The sequence below is a fragment of the Pinus tabuliformis genome, chromosome 1_2 (assembly GCF_031772625.1).
Source record: "Pinus tabuliformis cultivar Carrire ecotype Pingquan chromosome 1_2, CPIR1, whole genome shotgun sequence".
NCBI lineage: Eukaryota > Viridiplantae > Streptophyta > Pinopsida > Pinales > Pinaceae > Pinus > Pinus tabuliformis.
Window position 1 is genome coordinate 148,213,241 of NC_142298.1, and position 22,427 is coordinate 148,235,667.

Consider the following 22,427-nt stretch of genomic DNA (forward strand, 5'->3'; position numbering starts at 1 on the left):
TTTCATGCGTGAAGACAACATCTTTCAGAAAGATTTGCTGATTTGTCAATCATAATTGATTGGCTCAACTGAAACATGCAGCTACAGCAGTTTCGTAGCGCGCTACGAAACTGCTGTGTAATTGCATCATACACAGTCTCATCACTTCTCTGCATTCTTGCTACCTTCTCCCCATATTTCTCTTTCAGCTGATTGTTCACATTTTCCTCAACAAATGAATAACAACTTGCAAGTAATCCTGTTCAGCTGCCAGACTTCAATGTCAATACCTTTCCTATAAAACTCAAACAGCATGCCCAGATTTCTCTGCAAGCCCTGCCAACCTGGAACCTTTCACTGCAAAACACCTTTTCTTACAGCCACTTCAATAGATTCCAAAACACGAAGAACACAACTTTGACAGATGTTCAATTAGATCAATGAATCATCCACCTCAAATGATTGTGAAGTATTCCCATGGACCATTCGAGTGTGCATAAAACCCAATTTAATGAACAAATGGCCAATACAGTTAACAACAGCATGAAAAATGGAAACTCCAGATTGCTTGCCACAAAGGTAACCACCAAATATGTGGTGTTTACAACTCAACCATAAGTAATTCAAGTTCTTTAACCATTGCTTGCAAGAAGTAATCTGTTTTCTGGAGATACTTTGGCTGGAACTTTCTTTTATGTAATGATGATTTCCTCCTCTGTTGGTATCTTCAGATACATATTTGTTATGGTTTTGTTCACTAAGACAGCATCGGAGGGTCAAATCTGTCGCTGGTCCACAAAGATGTTTCCCCACTGCAGCATAGTAAAAGCCTTTCAAAGATTCCACAGCTTCCAATTTCAAATCTTCAATGTCTATTCTCAGGCGCTCCAAATTAATGGCCTCTGTCTGTTGTTTATCAGATGACAATAAAAATTTATCTGCTCCAAGAATGCTCAATGCTTCATCCTTCTTTGATGCAGATGTGCTCAAAATTGTTACATTCAGTCCAAAAGCCTTTCCAAATTTTACTGCCATATGACCAAGACCTCCTAGCCCAATTACTCCAAGAGACTTGCCTGCATGATTCATGTGATGACGAATCATAGGGCTGCAAACAGTAATTCCTGCACAGAGCAAAGGTGCAGCTGAAGCCAGTGGTAGATTGTCTGGTATCTTAAAGCAGTACCTTTGGTGAACAACAATGTGACTAGAATATCCTCCTTTCGTCACTGTGCCATCTACATCGATACCATTAAAGGTGAAAATAGACCCTTTTGCACAATTGACTTCCATTCTTTCATTACAATATTCACATCGCTGACAGGAGTTGACATATGTACCCACTCCAACATGATCGCCAACCTTAAAATGGACTACATTGATGCCAACTTCTTTCACAATTCCAACAATTTCATGCCCTGGCACCAATGGATACTTTGAATCACCATGTTCATTCCGGGTCCATACAACATCGGCGTAACAAACTCCACAATGAGTTATCTTTAATGAGATATCATCAAGGCCTGGGACTCTTCGGTTAAATTGGTAAGGTGACAAAACACCTGATGGATCTCGAGCTTCCCATCCTGAACAGTTCTCCTTGCTGTCTTCTTTAGTATTCATGGTGTACCTGCCGAGTTTGAGCTAGAGAACCTCAAAGCTCACAATGTAAATCCATGCTTATTTGGCAACCATAGTTGCGTCATAGCTTGGGAAATTCACACTGCTTTCTTGAGAATTTTCTTATCATTTTGTCTTTGTACTACTCTCAGAGTTTGCAGATCCCTGTTGCACCTTTCACTTTATGGACTATCTGAATCCTTGCTTGAGGCTTAATCAGCGGCAGTCTGGTTCGGTAACTCAGGTTGAGGGCCTTCAGAATTCATAAACGCGATTGGGGATTGGTTACTGGTGGTAACCGTTTGTACTAGTGAACCCAGCGTCTCATTTGGAATCAATTCTGTAGGGCTTTCAAATACCGAATTTATCAATGCACTTGGGTTTTGGTTATTGATAAAACCGTATGAGGTGGTGAATACAGTGTCTCATCTGGAATGGCTTTTGGGTAGCTTTCCATTGCCGATTCTATCACGTTACAATAATCATGCTGTAAAGACGTTGAGTCCTCCAGCATCTCTTCATTCCCCACCCATATAGTATCATCAGAAATAAAAAATTCAGGCCCAGAGAACATTTCTTCTTTATTTGTAGGAGAAACAGGGCTATTCTCTGCTACCTCTGTGATTCCGGTGTCTAAGACCTCAGGTGAACTGAGAATTGCCTCCTCCTCCATTTCATTAGGAAAAGGGATACCCACCACCCATTGTAAGTAAAGATAATCTGCGGAGAAGAGACGAACCAGAGTTGGTAACATAAGGCAAGACAGTACACCCTGCTACAATTTGGTTGTGAGGTTCTGTTGAACCTGGAAGCCCCGACAATTCCAAAGCAATGAAATACGTGAGAGGATAAAATTGTGACAATAATTATAATGAATGTGTATGGTGGTTTGGGAATAACTTGTGCCATTCTTCGCACCGCATCCCAATTCCATCCTCCGCCTTTTAGCACCTGGAACTGTTTCTAACACACGTGTTGTTTTACTGCCCCATGCATTTGGCAAACCATTCGCCACAGATCCTCATTTTTTTTAACTGATAAAGACGCTTGCAAGCTGATCCAGCACTGTGACACGTTGAGTCAGATATTCCCACAGAATCCATAGGAGACAGAGGTGATATTCGCACGAATTCCCCATTTCGTAGCGCAGTTAGTGCAAACTCGGTGTTTTTCGCTACGAAATCACCTAAACCGAGCTGCGCTGCGAAACTGATAGAAAGGATTTATGTGCTTTTGACAAACAATCGAACTGCTGTGAAAAATTAAAAAAAAAAAATCTTGAGTGATAACACCACTATCAAAGAGTGCATCAATCTTGGTATGATTTGAGATTACTCTGACAGTGAACAACTCTTCCTTTTTGTCTTCATTTCGAGCGTTGTTGTGACTATTTGAGGAAACAGTACTTTCAACATGTTGACCTTTCAAACCCATAGCTGTAATTTTTGTCTCATCTCCTGAATATGACCCTAAGTCTTTTTCATCTATAGCAACAATTTTTCCCTTCTCTTTGGCTTTCAATCTATCTGGTTTTAATTCTAGATGAAGTTGGCAACAATGGTCTTTATCATGGCCAGTCTTTGAACAGTTTTTGCATGTGAGTTTTTCCTTCTCTTTTTTTATATTTGCATTCTTCTTTCCCTTCCATTTTCCTCCCTTCTCTTTTCCTTTACCCTCACTTTCACCTTTCTCCTCTATGTTTTGTTTTCCCATTGCCTCAAGATGCGTGGCTTGCACACATACTTCATCTAAGTTGCTTGGGTTAAACAAAAGGATAGTAAGATGTAAATAGGAATTTAAACCTCCAATATATTTCAAGAGTGTGTCTTGTGAATTCAAGTTTACTCCCAACAATAAAGCCCTCTTCCTAAACTCCTGAGTATAATCTTGGACTGTTTGACTTTTAAGCTGCCTAAAATTCTGCCAACTCATAATGGCTTTTTGCATATAGGCTAAAGGATAAAACTGTCTTTTAATTGCATAAACAAATCCAACCCAAGAAATGGATATCTTACCATGGATTCTCATTTCCTCTTGATTCTTTGCTTCCCACCAAACTAGTGCAGCTCCTTCTAGCCTTAGTGAAGCCAACTGGATCTTTATGTCGTCTTCTTGAAGGTTCTGAATTCTGCAGTATACCTCCAACTGTCAAATCCAATTGTCCAACTTTTCTACATTCACTTCTCCATTGTAAATGGGAAGTTCGAATTTTATGTCTGATTTCAGTAATGGAGTTTTTCCTTTTGGGGCTTTGGGATGAGTATGGGCAGCGGTGGTAGTGGAAGATGATGCTGTGTGAGATGGTGAAGATGATGAGGATGGTGGAGATGGAGGTGGATTTCCACCATTCCCTTTGGAATCCTTTTTCTCATCTTTTTTTTCTCTGAGATTCCTTCTCCATGTGGAGATTTAGAACTCTCTCCAACCATTTTGGTGTTCCTCTCTTCATAGAGGACTTTAACCATCTCAGTCAAAGTGTAGAAAGCTTTCTTGAATTCTTCCTCTTTTGAAGAGGGACCTTCATGCTCTCTTTCTCCAGACATAATGGCTATGGATTCAGGCTTAGAAATTTGTACTGATTGTACCTCTTCAATCACTTCAGCCTCTTGTGCAATATGTGCCTCTTCTATCTCAACTGATGGAGATGGAACTTGAGGTGATTCAGGTGCTGCCTTGAGTGGTCCTTTGGGTGAGGATGGTGCTTTCTCAACCTTCTTCCTTCTTTTCCTAATCTCAGGACTAGCTATACATAGCTTCCCTTCTCCTCTCTGCAACTTCAACCTTGTAATCATAACAACAATTGCAACTATTAAACCCTTCAAGCAAATCAAGCAAGCAACCTTGTGCTCCGATACCAACTTGATATGAAATTGATTGCTAGTTAATCCTGTGCTAGTATCATTTCCAGATATAAAATTTTCTTTGCTTTGGTTTGCTTATCCATAAAGAGTTTATCCATGAGCATGTGATTGTCAATTCATTTAACTTGGTGAAATTTAGTGTTTTGCATGAACTTAAAAGCATGAATTAGATGGATGAACAATAGCATATAAAAACACAACAAGCACAAATAATAGAGCTCAATACACAAATTTTTGTTGAATGAGTTCACCCCTCTTGGGCTACATCTCCTTGGTCCAACTTCATAGTGTGGGTCTTTGTATTAGCTTCAATAGTGCTTAAATTTTTGTTACATGCATCCAATGCTCTTGGAACTCCATTAAGTTTAAAACATTCAAATCTATCAGAAATAACTATTTGTTTACTCAATTTGGTTACCAACTGCTCTGGGAATGGCCTCCAACACCTGGTGGCCCTAGGCTTCAAAAATATTTAAGTGACAAAAAACACCTGTAGATGACCTATTCTGCCTGTGAAACCTACTCCAATGAGTTCCTAACATGCCAATTAGCCAAAAATGACTATTCATTTCCGAAATTTGGTTGAGAATTGCCTTAGTTATGGCAAAACCAATTTTTCCTAAAAATACTCTGCTAAATCTAGAGAGACTCCAGTTAAGTCCGCCAAGTTTGGTGGCGGTTCTGGATTTGGTGGCTCTGCCATAATTGTTGCCAACTTAACCAACAAATTAATTAACTACTAAGCATCACTAGCTGAAATTGGAGAATATTCTCTGCATGCTGATTGGGCATCCAATCAACCCTAGTCAAACTTTGACTTTAACTTTTTTTTTTACCAAACTTTCAGAAGCTCTAACTTTTGCATATGGTTTCGGTTTTTTGAACCGTTCACAGCATTGGTATCCTGGTGACAAAATATATCCATTCGTTTAGGTTTGAAGCATTTCTGAGCATTTTCATTTTTAAGCTAAAATATTGATCCCTGATCACCCACTTATCAAATGGGGTAGCAAGCTAAGTGGGCTTGATTGTGGGGAAAACTCCACAGTTAAGCACATTTGAGCCAAAGGCGATCTGGGATGGGTGACCTCCCGGGAAGTCCTAGTTACCAGGTGCAAGCCCAGAAGTGATGATTGATGCCATGTGATTTATTTCACTAGTTTCAATCCCACTTCTTCACCCCTGTGAGCATCATCCGATGCAACGAGTGTTAAGTAGACTATTCAAAAATCATGAGAAATTAGTCAGTTATGACTATCTCTCATGGAAATGGTCATAGATGAATGACTTACTTAACACACTTGAATCCCAAAAAATGATATCTACTAAATGCATTGCGAAAACCCCTCAAATTAAATCAAAGAAGCACACAAGGAGGTCTCCTCAGAGATTTCAAGGAAGAGATATTCAACAAGCAAAAATTTTTCAAGATCAGAGCATAGAAAATCCCTAGCAATAATTAATTACATGTAAAACAATGAAAAATCAATAATAAACTTACAATTCTTCCATGAATAAGCCTTCTTTCAATCCCAAAAACACATATCTAAGACATAAGTTAATCTCCAATAGCAAGAGCACCATAAAAATTACATCTCCCTAAGTAGCAAGTTACAAAAAGGCTAAGTCAAGCTCCTTGTATGATGATGAATAGAATGAATGGAAGGATCCTCTGGCAAGTATCCCCTGTCACTCTGCTTGTAAGGGTGATAACGATGACGATCATAGTTCCTGTCAGAATCAGAACTAGAATAGAACCTGTGTCCATCACCTCTCCTATTTGAAGTGTCCAAGAACATGCCATCTCTGATCATGTCATCCCTATTCGACATGTTCCCACCATGAGATCTACTGCCATATGCCCCATTAGTCATATCCTCCTGTCCATGGCTAATCCAAAGTGGTCTTTGTCTCTGCAATTCTGCAGGATTACTGCATTGAGTTCCACTTGTTTCTCTTCTGCCTGCATGATTATGTCATTATATGCTTTGCAACTTCTTATTTATTCCTTCAAACTCCTTAAGGTATCTGCTAAGTCAGAAGAGTACCCAATATCACAATGCTCATCTGATCCATAGGTAGAGTCTCGGGAACTATAGTCTACCATCTTGCTAGTCATCTTTGGTATTCTTATGCAAGTACACCATGTCAACTAAAATAGAACATAATATAATCAACATACCCCAGTATAGTTCAGGGTAGGATATCTCGTCTGCAAGATCAACCGGATTAGCACAATACATGTATAATCAGAATCACATCAACATATAACATTAGTTTAACCATAATCCAGTTATCAATTCCTGACCATACCGACCACATACCATGACCTCATGCATGACAACTACAACCATATCAATGTATGCATAACAATATATAAGCACTGACATGCATAACCAATCTATAACCGACCTATACTCATGGTAAACACATCCAACAACACGCCATCCACTTTCACATGGTGACACAATTGCAACCATGACCAACACCATGCATACACAACATGGACATAGGCCACAAGCATAAAGAACACATACTCAATTGACATAAATGCATGTTCGACACACACCACCCATCTAGTCCAAGGGGTGAACCATGCTCTGATACCACTATGTAACACCCTTCTCCTATATTTACCCAATTTAATCGGTCCGGTGGGGTAAACATATGACGAGAGGCTACTATGATTTGATTAAATTCCCCATGTATAGTTAAAGAAGTAGAACCAACAAAGCACAATCAATCTGACCTTCTACACATGCTACAAAACCTTTAAGAGCCAACCATCCTTCCAGGTGACCAACCCTCGAGGTAAATTAAACATTTTATTGACCTAGAGACTCAGTCGCTCCCATGACATGGAAACGCATGCGTCTGGGACCCTCCAGTCGCTTCCACAGCAAGGGCATTCGAGCCACTAGGGACTTTTTCAGCTAGTTCTAAGACAACGACCCCGAATTCTGTGCCACTTTTTCAGGGCCAGGACTTAGGCCACAGCCCATAACTCCATGAAACCTTCAAGAATGATAAATAACACATAAAAAAAGGTATTAATGAAAACATTTGATTAATGACTTGACTGAACCCCTATTAGCCATGACAAACATTTCGTCAAACATGTCACAAATATGCATTCTACAGGTCATAACAACATATATGAGCATAGGGGTCTCATACTTATCTGAGAATCGCTAAGAAGCATTGATGCCTTATCACATTAGCTGCATTATCATATATTAGGTCATATATTCATTTTTCATTCATTTACAAATCAAAACATGATGAGAGCCATACATCATCATTGTCATAAAACATACTCATAACCAACATATAAATAACAGAAATAATAAGGATACAACAACCATAAAATCCACATATAAACCAATACATTTACACATGAAATACCAAGGAGAAGGAACTCTTATTAATGAATGAAAAATCCAACCAGGTATGGGACTTCCACGAACCACTCGACCATAGATTGGCTGAACCAAATCTTTCTTTCAGCCAATCACCCCCGTGCCATATTCCAAGCATGAATGTGGGACTCATAACCAAAATCAACCAGGGCTTCCCGAGGCTAAACCACCTCACCCTCATCAATAGAACCAGGCTTTACCGCAATCCCCATCAGATCACTAGGCCCTAAACAAGCATGGATGCCACTAGATTTCTCCACCTACACCATGAAGAATTTTCCTATCTCCTAGTCTCTAGGCTTTACCGTATATCTCACCATACAACAGTCGAGGATCCCTATGCCTAATAAAGACTCCACCCTCCAGACTTTACCGTATATCCTGCCATTCATTGACCAAAGATTCCTATGCCTAATCAAGGGCACCCACCACTAGGCTTTACCATATATCCTACCATTCATTGATCGAGGATTCCTAGGCCCACTGAGGTAACACAAAATTTGTCTTTACCACAACCCATAGTCTGGTTTAGGGGTTACTAGGCCAAGGCTTTACCGCAATCCACAGTCTGATTCAAGGATCACTAGGCCATGTGTTCTTTCTTTTAGAGACCACCTCACTCAGTTTTGAATCCATCTAGCAATCCAGCTCAACAAAAAACATGAGAACCCCATCACACCATGGTTATCCAGAAATGGAAAGGAAAGGTTGAAGAACACTATCACACCTAGAAAAACCCATGCCAATGAAAACAAGAGAACCAAGAACACACATGCATAACCATGCATGCCAAAACTAGCAAGGAAATCATACCTGCAACTCGATACTTGCAAATAATCTTGTCGTAGCCATTTGATCCTGCTCTTCCTTGCTTGATCTTTGCTTCCTCTTGCCTTCTTTGCTTTCCTTGACCCAATGCTGAAGTGCTCCAAGAAAACTCTAAGTGTCCAAGAGTGTGAGAGAGAGAGAATAGAGGGAGTGCTCCAAATCTGAACTAACAAAAGGTACCAACTGACCCTCAAAAGCGTTTTTATTAATGATGCCTTTATTTTCTTCAATTTCCATTATTTTACTTCATTTTCCTCCTCACATGCAACATGTGACCTTTCACCTTTCTTTTCTCCTAATTTCCATTATTTTCATAAATAAAATGCCAATTAATGCCTCATGCCTTTCCAAAGACTTTGTCATTGCTTTAGCCATAATAAACCAAATGAACACCCACACTAGGATGTTTTTCCCAATACTCAACTTGCAATAAGTGTCCCATAACCGTGGTTATTATTTTGCCTTTATTAACTTTATTACATGGAGTTTTGACTAGGGCTATTACACCTAGGGGGCACAATGATTTCGGGACAAAGAAAACTCTAAAGGCTAGAGAAAAGGTTGAAGAAAACAACAACAGAGAGCAAGCAAACACTAAGTGCAGTGGTGCAAAGTGCAAGCTAACATTATTTACTGTTATTTTAATCCATACAAGCTTGTCCTATAAAGAGAAAACTGTCTCCTAGCCTAAATGTTAACTACACCTCAAACAAGTCCTAGTACTACGTTTCAAATGGATTTTCAAAAAACTTCTTACCTGTGGGACATGATATCTGCAAGCAAATATTTCTAGTGAAAGGTAAGGTAAAGGGATGGTTGTTGTCCAAAAACACCACCTATAGGGTGTTTATCCTAAGAATGGTCACTAAGGTTACCTTTGTCCAATAGGAGTGAGTGAATCTTGAGTTTCTGGGTAGTCATTCGCGGACCTGGATTCCCTACCAAGAGGTGGGTAGCCTACAAGGGGAACCACCAATATCCTTGACCTAAGCTTAACCCCCTCTTAAATGAGTTTCTACTCAACTCTAGTTTTAGCTGTTGGATGGTGGAGGATTTTAAGCTCCCTAATTAGATAACCTCTATGTCTCAATGTAAGTGATTGGTGGGCATTATTGGGATGCCTACCCCACCAACCCTACCCTAGCTAAAATATTGTTTTTCCTAGGTTCCCAAGTGGGCTTAAATCTATGTGTGTTGAGATTAAGTGGTTGTTTTTAAAAGTCTTGGCTTGGAGGTGATAACCAAGTGCTTGTTTGCTTAGGGTGTGTTATGTGTGTGCAAATGTGTGATGTGTCACTGGTTTTGCATGTAACATAAATTATGTTGTTGAAAAGTAGATTGTAGAAATGAAAACTGAATTGAAATGAATAGAAAAGTAAACAAATTCAAGAACACTCTACTTCCCACCCAATGAGGCCTAAGAAAAACACAAAAAGAGAAAAAGAAGGCAACAAAAATGGAGATCACAAGATCAAGGGCCAAAGGGGTTGGATCTGTGGTAAGAAATGCCTACTTTATGCAAAAAAAGAACAGAAAAGGGCTGAATAATAGACTGAAAATTGCAACAAACTAATTGCTAATGAACATACACCTAAAGAGAACTTTGAGAAATAGTGAATCAAAGGCCAAAGTGGGGCTCAAAAATCACTTCAAAGGCTTACAAAAACGGTTTGAACAAAAGTTATATTGTACTGAAAAAACAATGGTGAACAACTCTGAAACAATAGGCTGCCAACTCAACTAAATCCCTAAAAAATGGAAGAGGAGTACTAGAAGCCCTAGGGGACTTTTTTCTTGTCTTTGGAAAATAGATAAGATAGAGAGATCCAAGCCTACAGTGTTGTAACAGGATGCAAAAAACCCCACCTAACAAGCAGACAAAACTGAAATTCTGCAAAAACTGAAAAATGCAGAAAAAAGAGGGTAACACAGGTTTATGACCTGTTCTTATGTTATAACACAGGTTGTTGCATTGGCCATCATAGGTTTTTCCCTAAAAAGTGTGTTGGCTAAGTTGAAGATTCTTCTTCTAGGGTTTGTCAGATCTTGTTGTCTCTTGCACGTCTGGAACCTATAACTTGCGAAACATAGACGAAATCATAAAAACAAAACTTTTTGCCAACGATAACCACTAATAGACAAAAATATAAAGAAAAATGGAAGAGAGAAAAAACACATAATATAGAAACGCAATCACCAGGGATCTGAATATCTAAACTAGTGGAGTTGCCATTCATTGACAACTAAAGACCAGTGAAGTTGTCATTTTTTAGGAGAATATTTTTGAGTAGATGAGCCAAATATCCACTTTTATACTATTGATGACGATTCACCCAACAACAAAGGAAATAAGAAGGAAAAAATGTTGCAAAGACTTTTAAATCTACAAGACATATGTTAAAAAACCCTGCAAAAGGGACTGCAAATATTGAAAAATATATGCCAGCAAAAATGACACGAAACCCAATGGAAAGAATTTGATTTTATTATTAATGAAAACACATGTTGGAGAAGAACATAGACATGGGCCATAACGTCCTCCTCCATGGGATGGGTCCTTTTAAGTCCCCACACTTCCTGCAATTGTTTTCTTACTCTCTCCTTGGTTGTAATGAGCAAATGAAGAATGTTAGTTGAACTCAATGTGGAGAGCTCGTGAGTGATGGGAACATAGTGACGACGATGATTATGATCATATGTAGAGAGTGAGGGAAAACACTCTTTATTTATAACAAAATGCTAAGATAGATCTAGATCTAGTCACATAATAAAATATTATTAGACCATATGAAGATCTAACCGTGAGGAGTATTTTATTATATTTAAGAGACGAAAAATTTAATGAAATGGTAAAAAATCTTTATTTAATGAACTACCTCATAAAATAATGATTAATTGAGTTATTTAAGACAAATGGTTAAAGTAATTAATAAATATATAAAAATGATTTACTAATTACTTTAAGGAGATATGGTCAAGTTGAATTAGAAATAATTACTAAATAATGATTTATTTAATTATTCTTGGGTAATGAGGTTAGAAATAATTAATAAATAGTAATTTAATTTAATAATTATTTCAAAGGAATAATTAAAAAAATAGTGATTTGCTTAATTATTCATATGGGTTTTTGGGTTATTTAAAAAATAATTTAGGAAAACGGTTCTTTAAATTATTTCATAAGGTTAAAGTGGGTTTTAATGTGTAAAAACCCATATTACATGGCGTATTTTGATCATCCTAGTGGAAAATGGCTAGGTGGGCACTTTTTAGGTGATAACAATTTCAATGTCCACTCGTCTCTTATCCAACAAATATCTGGAGGCCTTGGTTTTCTTCTCTAATTCCTTGACGCAAAATATCTATTCAGAGGCGGTGGAGATATGAAAGGAAATTGTAGTTGCCACTACAACTCTCTCTGCCTTTGTGTTGTGGAGTAGCCCCATAGCAAGGGTCTTACCCTTGTTCCTTTACCAGGGAGCCATATTGACATGAAAACCAAGAGGCCAGACTGGTAGAGAACCCAACTAATAAACCATAATGAGATGACAAAAAGCTAATAACCAGAGACTTAGAGTATTGCAAGGGTATTTACCATTTAAAGTTCCCCATAAGTTAGTGAGCCTGCGTTTAACAAGCCACATCATTCCTATAAATGGCTAGAGGATTGAATTTGGCCTCAAGGTCATTTCTCACCAACCCCCCTCGTTATTTCCTATTGAAATTGTGCAAACTTGGTTCTTTGTGCACCATGAATGTGAAGTCCCATCCACAACCCATCTACCTCAAATCCTACATGCATGGTGACTACAAAAGGGACATAGAAAAGGACTAGCTTATGCCTGTGGGAACTCGACCTTCTCCACTTCACTTAAGTAAATGGGAGGAGCTATGCATGGCTCAATGCTAGCACCTACACCCCACCCCCGCCCTCATCCACTTACCATCCCAAGTGGAGATAATGCACCCATACTCATTACATCACTAAACTAAACTTATAATGGGAATATATAGTGTATCAAAAAGAAATTTGGGTAGAACAACCCATTAGGCTTGATGAACTTCATCAACTTGCAGGAAGTGCTAAAGTTTTATAAGCATGGATTATGTTTTTCATTAAAGGGGTTAGATTAATGTAATTGGTTGATCTATTCTAACCCCTCTTTAACAACCTCATGTCATGTCTATTATATTGAGGTAATTTTTCATCTACACCATGTAGATGTAATGCCATCCTCATACCATATAATCCATCCATCTTCGTCCTTGGGTGTGTGCAAGAGATCATTTCACTCAATGAACCTCCAACATATCACGTGCGTTCGTGACATATTAAATAATACCCTTAATTTAACTACATATTGGAAAATAACTCTAAAAATCACATTATTTAACCCCCTATCAATATGAACCTAATACACCTTCCCAATTCAAAATACCCCTGCTTTCACTAGATATTGTAGGTATCCATTTTTTCTTTCATTTTTTATACCCCTTCATATTTTTTCATTAACTTTGACCTCCATTTTTTATACCTGCCAAAATAAAAACCCTTTACCCCCTATATATCCCCCAATATATTATGTCAATTTTTCCTCAATATATATCTCCCAATATGAACACACATGGTATGATATTAATCCCCTAGTGAAGCCCCCGTGCATAAACCACGCTGAAGAAATTATTAAAATTTGGGTTTTCGAATGGGACATATTTGAAGATAAAACAAGTCTTATCCATTTGCATTTCATTAGCTCCATTAGCAAGATAAAAGTAGATTAGTTGGTTGTGTGGAAGAGCGTTGTCTCCTAACATATTTATAGGCCTTGCATAATTGTAGTAAAATTAAGGTATTATGCTCAAACTATAAAGCTCAAACCAATCTATTTATAACTCTTTCGTTTTTCTTCTAAAGAGCGGACCATGTACACCATAATTTAAATGAATTTTTCCTTCTAAATCTAATGGACCATACGACCAAGCTTGCCCTTGAAGGCATTTTTGGTAAATTTATCACTACGAGGCATTTTAATGAGCTACATGCTTTCTTTTCTTTTTAAGTGTCCATCATGTTGTCATCCCCACATAGCTAGTGGGACATGGGGAGTTTGTTGGCTATCTAATACCATAAAAAGGTATGTTCTAAAACATCATTGTATGCATAAATACTGAAACCCAACATTCAACCAATCCAATTCATTAACATCCAGATTAATTTCTAGGAAGGGTCCATTATCCAACATATTGTTGAGGGGGTGAGGCTAGAGTTACAACTCCACCTTGCCATGATAAGTCATGGAGACAACATGTGACCAAATATAATTTTGGGCACATAAAGCAAAAAAACAAAAACTTTTCACTTCATCTACACACAAAATATCAAGATTTTAAAGCAAGGTCCCTATATTAGAAGCCATGAATTTTCTATAGGGATCTTTAAGGTCCTTCATGTTTTACAACGTTAACTTCATTTGCAAAATTATAGTAATATAACCCATATTATATTCATCGACATTTTCTCTCAACCTAGACAAAACTTCATAAGTATTCAAAGTTGTCATCCCTTTCATGGCAAAGGAATAGAACCAATATTCTAGACTGTGAAGCTTGGTAATTTTTGAGATACCTTGGGGTTTGAGGCCACTTGGGAGTTTGAAAGGGGACTTAATGGATTAAGTCCTCCTACAACCTCCTTCAAATGAGGTGTTTCGACTTGGGACATTCCATGTGCTTCCCACCAGTTAAGGTTGTGGGCCTTTTAGGCATTGGCACACCGACAATTGTGAACTTTATAGGTTAAGCCTTTTTTGTTTCAATTGCTTTATTGTTTTGAGTGTTCTTATAGACTACTTGAACCCATTTTATTAGGGTTGTTGGTGACTTGTGTCATTTGTTGAGCTTGATCTTGAGGAGCTTGGTTGTTTGAGGACAAACTTAGCCTCAAGGGCATTCTAAGTAACTTTTCTTAATTGTCTTCCTATGCATTAATTATGTTTAAATCTCTTCACAATAGCCAATGGAATTTAGGGATTTTGTTAGCTATCTAGTTTCATTTAAGGGTCAACTCTTTAGCATTACTAGATTCATATATACATAAACCCATCATTTAATCATTTTCATTTAACCGTGTCCAAACTAATTTGTTTGAGAGATCAATTCCAAAAGGCATTATTGAAAAAGTAACTGCAAATCCATCTTTATCCTTAGTATGGTTTGTTATGAAAATAGCAACATATGATGAAATATAATTCAAGGCATTTGTAGCAAAAAAACTATTATTTTCACTTCGTAAATGGATGAAACATCAATATATTAAGGCAATGATCATCAATATATTAAGGCAAGATCCTTATCTTGTGGACCCTATTTCTCCTATAAGGATTAGTAAGGTGCCTAACCTTCCATGCTATTCAATCCATTTATAAATGGTATTAATATAGTCCACAATACTTTGTAAGAATAATCACCTAACCTATGCATAATTTTGTACAAATTCAAAATTGGATCTATAGCCAGATCATGGCTTCTATAGGTATGTATGTAATTAACAAAATACTCTAGTCATATAGAAATAACAAATTACTCTAAAAAACCTTGTGATAAGTAGAAAGAGTCAACACATGTATGGTAGGTAGAAACACGATAATTAGAGTCAACACATGGTAAGTAGCAACATGATAATTAGAGTCAACGCATGTAATAATATAATAAAAAAAAGAGATAACAATAGAACCTCTTCATAATTACTTTTACAATTTATAAAATGTTATCAATCAATAATAACAATTTTGAACACATAAATGTTTTCCTTTTCTCAAGACCTATAATATGCAAATAATTTAATTTATTACAGTTAAAAGAAATTATATAAATCTAACCAAGTTTCGAAGTATTATAACCATAATTACCTTATAAACTTTGAAATATTCCCTGGGATGAATTTAATCGTTGAGGTTAAAGAAGAATCCTTATTCATATTCTTTAGGTCTATATTACATGAAAACTGAAATCAAATTTAAAATAAAACAATTTAATATTATATTATCCATTAAAATAATTTTTATGAGTTAGAATTTAAAAATAAATAAATTTAAAGTAATTATATTTTCAATGAAATTATATTAAATATCTCTAAATTTTTAAATTTATAACCATATAATGAGGCAAGCCATAAATCCCATGCTATAGAGATTTTAATGCCTTATAGTACCCCCTTTTATTTATGACCATAGCCATGCGGCCATTTCATGCCATGGTAATCGGCCACAATAAATGTGGTTACGGGACACACGAAATGTTTAAAGATGAACGCACAGTACAGGAAGACACGAGCCCTGTCTAATCTTCATCCTTTTGCGGGTCCCATGAACGAAGGCAGGCATTTTCTTTTCCAGTTCTTGCGCATTTTAGAAATTTTGAATTTTCCATGGATTCCATTTAATTTAAAGTTGCTAAATAAAACTTATATAAATATTGTTTTACTGTATATAACATTAAATTTAAATTTAAATTACGTTGAAATTCTATTTATTTATTTTAAACATTTGTATGACTTTTTTATAAAATTTATAAATTTAAATAATAATTTATAAATTAAATTAATTTGTTTTACATTTATTTTTTTAAATGGTTATATATAAATTTATTTTTTTCAAAGATATAGATATATTACACTATAATATATATTAAAATATGTTATTTGTATTCATAATTTTAAATAAATAAAGTTATTTATACTCATTATATAAAATTCATATTTTCTAGATGTGAATGCTACATCTATTTCATTTTATCAATATTTTTATTTTCATTGTGCTCACTAGATTTGTTGTGCATTTTACAACCCACTATGAAGGAGATATGTAATTGGCTTTGTATTAACCTAGAATTAACAAATGTCCATTGTTTTCCCTTTCTTGGACTTTGTTTCCAACATTCTTCAACCATGCACGACTAACATGCCACACACATAATAATATTGTACAGTTGATTGAAGACCTGGAATAACATAATTTTTAGAGAGAATATACATTAAGAATATTTTTATGTCTCTTATGAAAAGAATAAACACATCACCTTAATGCTTCAATTTCAGCAGTAGCATCATCTGTAATGAAGGCTTTAACATGCCAATCTGGTTTCTCTTTCTTCCCAATGGCAAAGATAGTTGACATCCATTTACAAATATCAGCTATAGTATTGCGTGATGATATCACCCAAGCTACTGGAACCCCATTGTGATGTTTGTCGCAGACCATTAAATTGTAAATTTGATACTACATTACAAAGTACATAATTATATTTATATAAGATACAAGCATTAAAATGGTGTTGAATAAATGAATTGATTTAGGGTAATTTTGTACTCACCCGGTACTTATTTGTACTAAATGTTGAATCCATTGAGATTATATTGTTGTGAGAATATTTTAGCATCATTGAACGCATCCACTTTGTCTGTATGCCTATGATAAAAGGGATGTTTTCAACAAGATCTTGTTTATGGTAGAAGAAAAAGCTCTCAGCGTGTTCCTTATACCAACATTCTACACTGATTGGATCACTTTGATCTTTGGATGGAGTTGCCAATTGATTTAGAAATGTCCATCTCCCAAAAATCATTTGGAAGAGAATATAGTCAAAACTAGATAGGGGAAGCTAAAAAATGATTCCTCTCTAGGTTATCGCAGGGTTCCCAGTGCCTCATAAATAGACCAGCACTATTCATGAAATTAGGGCCATTATCCAGGATTTTCTTTCAATCATCCAAATCTTTGAAGATTACTATGAAAAAACCCTTGGCATGTATGCAAAGATCAAAGGGGGCTTTTGGTTGCCATTTGATATGGATCCATCACAGGATATCTGCTTCTCTGGGCCAAAGACCCATGAATTTACAAATGATTGCATGATCCTGCATAAACTGGCAAATTTCTCAAGGCGGTTGTTGGGGATCACCACTTTAGGATTCTTGGTTGCTTTTGGAAAGCAACAACCTCTCATGCACAATTTCCATTGAACACCAAGGGCCAGCGATTCGAGTTGTTTACCTTTGTGTTAGACGAGGGGGCAGCAGGTGAACGAAGCACTCCAATGAGGATGGACATGAAGGAGGGGGCAGATCTCCCTCCTCTAAGAGGCACCATCATGATCCCACTCAGCTTGGAGCTTGCATCAGAGCACGTCAACAACAATGGGAGAAAGAGGAGGGTCTCTCGATGCAAGGTTCAACGACCAAAAACCCTAACTTTCTTCAATGTCGCTATTAAAAGCATTGTTAATAACTCTGCTTTAATACCATTACTTCTTTTTATAATTAATAATAATGCTAATAAGTTTAAAATAAAGCCATAATTGAATTAATTTTTATGTTTTTTTTTTTAATTTTTGAATATGGATAATGTGAGATGTATCATGATCTAAGTCAACTAGGTCTATTACAAATTGATGCATGGAATTTATCATCTACTTAATTTTAGTTGTTGTAATAATTATGTATTACAAATTGATGCATGGCATTTATCATCTACTTAATTTTAGTTGTTGTAATAGTTATGTACCAAATGCATTTACATATATATCATTTGATGCTTTAATTTTATTTAATTTAATAATTACAATATCTATAAGGGTAAATCTATATTAGCATGGATAAGCAGGTTTTTGGTTAAATATTTATGTAGATTTTTGCAAAGTTAAATTTGGCAATTCACTATTCATTTGTATGAGAGTATAAATTTTTGAAAGAGCTCCATTGTAATGCATATTCTTAATTGATGGTGTCATCAAATAGTAAATAGTAAAATGGAAATGGTATTATAAATCTCGTCATTATTTGAAAATGTATAAACTCCTACCGATTGTGTTGGTTTTGTATATATATTCATTCCATAAAAAAGACGTTGTTGCCTCACAATAGATAGAAATTGACACAATACAAGCAAATTTAAACGTAATGATTTTGAGAATATTACAACAACAAAAAATAGTTACAGCATGTTGCTTGTTCCACGATAGCTGACAGGTGATATATTTTACATATATTCCCTAGCAGATAATTCTAAAATACATTGGTTTCTAATCAAATGCACTTTATCCTTCTTCCTTCCTGCCATCTTTATCTGAATTAGGGAGATTTTGTCTTTCAATTTCCATGGCTCCCATTGGGATGAACAAATTTTCCCTTCATAACCAAAACTTAAGGTGAATTCTCTGTTTTGTTGTTGTTGGAAGAAATGCTGAAGATTCCACTCTCATTTATGGTGAGATTGCGCAGCCTACCACATTTAGACTAGAAACTGTCCTCTGCTTCAGTTGATCAAAGATATTCTTTATATTGATTAAATAGTCTTGCACTATTATATCTGCACTATTATATCTGCCATTTTAGTATGATTGGCTAAAATTACTTCTCTATTGGCATGGATCATTTCTGCTTGCACTATATGTACCAGTTTAGCAGAATCAACTAGAATAGCTTTTATATTTACATATCTCATATCCTTGCCTCCATGCAATACTCTCCAGAGCTCCTGCAAAATCACCTTGGTCCATTACACCTATCTCTCGGCTTGCAAGCTACCTACAAGGGTTGTTTAAAGAATCTGTAAATTACTCTGATACCATTACACCTATCTCTCTGCCTGCAAGCTACCTACAAGGGTTGTTTAAAGAATCTGTAAATTACTCTGATACCAAATTTTTTTAGAGATCCCAGCTTAACCAACAAAAGGATCCAGATAGGCTACCCGAATTCTAATGGATTTCACAGTTCTAAATATTGGTTCTATATACCAACTTTGATTGAAAATACAATCTCTATAGTGTGCGTTTAAAAATCTTCCCAATACGATGTCCTTTGTCTTTGGACAGACTTAACCCATGTGGAACTTATCCCACCCCTGCAATACTAACATTGAAGTATACTATAATGACAAAGAGAATCAGAAACCCCTTAATAAAGAGAATCGGCAACCCCTTGGCCTGAGAGGAGATGACTGCAATGAGGAATGATATGCCACTTGCGTGGAATGTTTGGAGTATAAAAGGAAAAGATAAAGTGCCTCAGAATGGCACGACACCATCAGAAGTTCAAATCCCATCCCCAATTCGAGCACCTGTGCGCCGAAAGCCCTCCTACTTGCTAAAATCTTCCCAGGGCAGTGGCCCAAGCCCTGCTCCACTATGCCGCCAACAATGTGACCGACAAGAGTGTTGGGGGATGCAGAGCCCCTGTAACATGTTGGTTTTCAACTCGGCTACTACAACCTCTTGTGGCCGACCCTGAAGGTTTTCCGGAGGAAGATGAGGATTGGATTCCTAGGATTCCAGAAAAACACCCCGCAAAACCCTGAAGGCGAGAAGATAACATTTAAAATTTGAAATTTTCAGCATGAATTTGGGCATTGAATGGGGCAAGGGCTAACCAGCCATATATTGAGTCATAAATGCCCTTGCCAGCTATGTATGTGGTGCACGTCTGATGCAGGAGCATCAAGACCATTTTTTTCATTGTAAATATGTGATTAAAGGGGGTGTGACAATTCTTAATATTTTATTAATTAATTTGTTATTTTTAATAAAATAGGAGAAAGTGAGGATTTTGTAAATATTCTTTTAAGGAATATGAGAGGAAATAGAGTTAGAATTAATGAGGGAGCCTAAGTTGGAATTAGTTTCTAAGTCTTAGGGATGAGAATCTATCTTTTAGGGATGTTGAGAGATTTAGGGATTTGTTGAGATACTAAGGGGATTGAGCATTTAATTAGTTAAGTATGTAAATAGGATGGTTTTCTTTGAGAAAGAGATAGAATAGGAGTGAGGAGTGAGTGTGAGAGGTGAGGAAGGTTTCTCTTTGGGAGCCTTCGGCAATTTGTAAAAGGGCCATGGATTGCATATCTGGCCATGAATATAACTGTTGTATGAATCTTTGTTTATGTGAATATAACTATGATTGCATGGATGTGATTGTGACAGTCTTTATTTTATGTGGCGCACATATATAAAGTTATACAATGTTAAACTTGCGCATATATTCAGTTATATAATGTTATAATGAATAAGTGTAAGGGGAAAATGTATGCTCATGGTGTATGCGTTGATAAGTTGCTATGAAAGGATTGGTGGTCTGCGTGTTAATACAATCGAATGATTAAATCCAGGCGTAGGACTCCATTCATTGTTATTTTACTTGGGTTTTTATTTCACTGTGGTATATGTATATATATTCTTGGTATAAGCAAGGATTCTCATAATGCGGCGGAAACGCCGAGCTGTAGCGGCCAAGAACATATCGGCGGTGAATTTCTAACTAAACGTGAGGTTAACGTTTAATTTAAGAACAAGATAAATTCATGCATCGATGAGTGGGACAAGGCGAAATTGAAGGTTGGCGTTCTTGGGTCATGAACGCATTCCTGGGATCGGGATTGTTGTTGCGTCTAGATTGCATGTTGATAGCAAGATTCGGCTATCCACAGATGGTAAAGATAAAAATCTTGAAACTCAATGGGCTGTTGGATCGGTTGGATATTCAAACTACAGTGATACATATCAAGTGTATGAATACCTTACGAAGCGTGGTGAATTGAAGTACATGTAATGCATAGAGGTTTACTGTAGGTAACCGCTTCCACAACCTACCTGTCGCGCGGAGGGTTGCTATTTTAAGGATGAACAACTTGTTAGAGATGTGACTGTGTTTAGGCTCCAACGAATAGTGGTTGAATGCATGCGTGAAAAGTCCGGTGTGCTTGTTCTTGTGCTTATTGAAGGCCGCGTTTCGGTTTATTATCAAAACGTTTGATGAGAATGAGTGCTTCTTCGAGCTGCCTGCTCCTTCAACGGCTGCTGAGGTTGTGAGATCGATGTGTGGGTCTGATTAAATCAATGTACAAGGGTATGGCGCGCACCATAACTACGGTTGAAGGCTGGGTTATATAATTGTGGTTATTAATTTGTTGGAAGTCGAACTGTGGAGAAAATCCAAGGAGCGCTTGCGTATGGAGAGGGGATGCGTTGCAATGATAATTTAGATCCGGAGCAGAGGGGAGCGGGGCTTCATTGATTTTTTATATTAATTGTGCATATGAACTGTGTTTGAATTCTGGGCAGAATATATCATATATATATACGCAGAGTCAGAGTATTCGCGTGGTTTACACATGTGCTGTTGGTTGAATACAGGCCGCGTTCATGGCTTGTATATCACATATATAAACCTGTGCTAAGATTTCCTGTAGAATATGCTGGAAGGAAAACGAGAGGCATGTGTGCGCAATTCATTGGAGGACGGAGTTGGAGTTTGAAATTGGTGAGTGATAAGGAAAAAGGCTGAGATGCATGGTTGGCATAACAAAGTATTGAAGATCCTGGTTTATGCGGGTTGAGGCCTGCATCATTTTTGGTATCAGAGCTGGAATAGCTCTGTTTGAAGGATGAAGTTTTTTTTTTTAAATTACATGTGATAAGATCAGAGTTTTAAATTTGATGTGTAAGCTACACAAATGCAGTAAACAGATTGGTAGAAGCGAAAGGAGGAAACGATCATGCAAGATCTTAGGAGGTGAAATGATTTTTTTTTCTAATTGAAATTTGTGATTGAAGTTTATGGTTGCAGAGAAGACGATGGCATTGAACCTGGCATTCAGCTAAACGCTGAATAAGGAGGACAATTGTAGTGTCCTGAAGAAGAAGGTGAGTTGAAGAGACAGCCTAGAGA

The 22,427-nt window shown here is 36.8% G+C and overlaps 1 pseudogene; it reads right to left on the reverse strand.

Annotated features, from left to right (window-relative positions):
• Positions 1 to 411: 411 nt before the first annotated feature.
• Positions 412 to 1,606, reverse strand: LOC149204949 (putative cinnamyl alcohol dehydrogenase 1 pseudogene; annotated as a pseudogene).
• Positions 1,607 to 22,427: the final 20,821 nt, after the last annotated feature.